Below are 3,398 nucleotides of genomic sequence, written 5' to 3'. Positions count from 1 at the left end.
GTCAGCACATTAGTCTGTTTTAAGATGAGTCACATACATGTTACAATCTATATTTTTACCAATGCTGTAATTCCCACTTCAGAAGTATGTATGTCATTTATATATTGCTTGTACAGTATGTTTTATTGTATTTAAAACGGTTAGAATTAGATCTTGACACTGCATGTCCTTGTAGCCTATGGTTTTTAGTTTTCATTTAAAATGTCAGTGCAGTAAATATCAGGTATATTTTATTTAATCATTACATTGAATAAGTTTTTTTTTCTTACAATTTGTGATCATACTTTTGCTATGAATTTACACAATAACCCTACACTGATTAAACATTACCAATTTCTTGTATGACTACAATACTGTATGTCCCTATCAGAAAAACAACAAATGTAGCTCTAGAAAGACCTTTTATTGCACATTGAAATGGGCATCAACTTAAAAAATGACATAAAACACTCAATATTTCTAAGAATATGTTGAAAATTGAATTAAATTATGTAGTTCAACTTTTACAATCCAGTGTAAATTCCACATATAAAACTTTGCTGTGGGTTAAGGTAAAGGCAAACTTAACTGTCAGAATTCATGGCTACATAATAAAAAGAAGTAGTTGAAAATCTAGTGCCACATTGTTAATTACAGTAGCAGTTGCAGGTCCTCCAACAACAAGGTTGACAGCGTTGACATCTCCCAGGTCATTCCCGCACCATTCCCCAGTGTAGGGACTGGAAAAATAAAGGGAGAAGGCTCTTCCACTGCAGACCGCCCCAGCCAAACCAATAGATGTAGACATCTTCAACACCAAGGTTGTTCCCCATGGTCTTTGCCTAGTTGTCTCCAATGATCCAGACTGTAGCTGGATGGAAAAACACATTGTAATAGTGAGAGAAGTAACATATTTAAGCTATGGAGAAAAAGTATAAATGAACAGCACTCTTAATTACACGTAGTTATTTGAAAATGCATTATTACCTCAGCTTAGTTGTACAAAACAAGCCTGATAAAAATTTTATATTGCACAATAGATAGCAAAAGATAAGTTACTATTGCTTACTTCTGGGGCACTGGGTGGATGCACATGCCATCGTGGCTCTCAGCACTTTTATTTCTGAAAGAAAGAGAAAAAATCATCACTTTCCATTTGAGCCCCTTATAGTTAAATATCTATGCACACTCACATGTAACATGAGCTTATTTCTGATAACATTAGTTCTTAACAGCATGTCAAGGCTAAATGTGCAACTATAGACTGACGGGACAAACTGTAGCACGACATTATTGGTGCATTATGGTTATTGCAGTTAACCAAACGTTATAAGAAACTTAGTTAAACATGTGCTAATAGTTAACATTAGATAGTGATAAGCGTTGACAATTCGCTGACACAACGTTTAAATTCGGAAAACGTAAACTTTGATTTGCAGAAAATAACGTTAGCATGTTATACCATAGCTAAATGGCAAGCTAACGTCACAGTTTACATGGTAACTTCAGATACATTTACTTTACGCTGTTACTCCCGCCCATAGACTGGATATCCCGCCCACCAGTCTGTAGCTCCTCCCCCACTTCACCCTCTCATCTAAAATCGTCACATCCGCAAACAGGATGGCTGCGCCCATAACTGAGGAGGGTGCAGATTTGAGTCGCACATGTGTGAAATCCATGAAATAATAAACCTTTGTCATTACAAACATTAACAGAAGATGGGAAACATTTAAAAACCCTTTAGCTATCTAGCCATGATTGTTTGATTGCTAACGTTAGCTCAAACCCCGCTAACAGAACGTCTAGGGAACATCAGTTAAGGGTTCTCTAAAAGTTAGTTCAAACCGAACCAAAAACTAACGTTTAGGGAAAGTTTCCTCTGGGTTATGACGTTATATGTAAAAGTATACGTTAAAACACGGTACTTTATCATTCCAATATGCATCTTGCACACTACATTTGCACTATTATGGCAATAAAACTGATTCTGTTACTTGTATAAATTTTTTGTAATTTTTTTAATTGTATATTAAAGTTTTAAATCCCATCAAGTTTGTCTGTTCATTAATTCCTGCTTATGTATAGTAATTCATTCCTGCTAATGCACCGACAGTTAAAAGTAATAATTAGGGATGATCCGAGTATCCGGCTGAAAGGAGTATCCGGTACGGATAAAGCACTTTTGCAGAGTACAAGTGTTATCCGAGTAATATGAGTCAATATCCGTGCTCGGATTGAATACAACTCCTGAACTGGCCGCGCAGCGTTCTGTGATTTAGGGTTTAGGGTTTCTTCAGCTTTAGGTTTGTTTTTAACTTCGGTTTGTAGTCCTTACATAGTAACCAGTAGATTTCTGGTGAACGTGGGTTTCAGACGTGCTGCTTGGTTTAAATGCAATCCCGTTGCGTCTCTGCCATCAGAGATTTTTTTTTTTTACTGTCAGCTGCCCCCCGCCCCCCCCCCCCGCTCTGTGTCTCTTTCTTACTCACACACACACAACACACATACCTGGTGTAAAAAAAAAATCACACTGATCATAAAAAAATTAAAAGTTAAAAAATAAAGTTATATTGAGTATAAAAACTCTTGTTCATTACATTTTACTTCATAATTGCAACCGCATGTGTTGTATTCATTGTTGAAAAACGTTCTGTATATAGTTTGTTTGTTACCATGACAACACCATTGATCTGAAGCTCAATGCTGTCATGTAAATAGTTTTCAAATCAGCAATACAAATAACAATTTTTGATCAACTCATATCAATTGCATGCTTAAATAACATACCGGTTAAAGCCCCGCACATTTCAAGAGAACCCGACCCACTTCCGGGTTAAATCTGACCACTTCCGGTTTAGGCCCGCCCAGTCCGAGTACGGATCCGGATACAGATAATTCATGTGGTAAACAGATACAGATAATGCTGTACTCGCTCATCCCTAGTAATAATACAATTGGGATCATGGTTGTTAAGTTTTTAAAGGTTAGGGTAATGTAAAAAATAAATTTTGGGTAACATTCTCTAAAGGTTTTGTTAGGATAACGTTAGGGCAATGTTCTCTAAAGCAGTGATTCCTAAAGTGGGGGTCGGCCCACAGGGGGTCGCGAGCCAGAGAGAGGGGGTCGCAAGTTGATTTCCAGAAATAAAATAAAAATTTAAAAACGATTAGAAATAGCATATGTTGGCCATGATTGTAAAACAAGATAAACTGTTGTTATTCTGTGTTATTTTATGTGTTATCAATATGCTCGTGTTTGGATACGCCTATAGTGCGTGCTCGGTTGCGCGCAATGTTTATATACGTTTATAATGGGGGGAGATCGCAAGTCACTTGCACCGTTACTTTGGAGGTTGTGGGCTGAAAGTTTTGGGAACCCCTGGCCTACACAACCCTGGCTCTGACTGTAACAGGAAC

Source organism: Etheostoma spectabile, chromosome 10, assembly GCF_008692095.1.
Source record: "Etheostoma spectabile isolate EspeVRDwgs_2016 chromosome 10, UIUC_Espe_1.0, whole genome shotgun sequence".
In the NCBI taxonomy this organism is placed as follows: Eukaryota; Metazoa; Chordata; class Actinopteri; order Perciformes; family Percidae; genus Etheostoma; species Etheostoma spectabile.
This window is presented reverse-complemented; position numbering follows the sequence as displayed.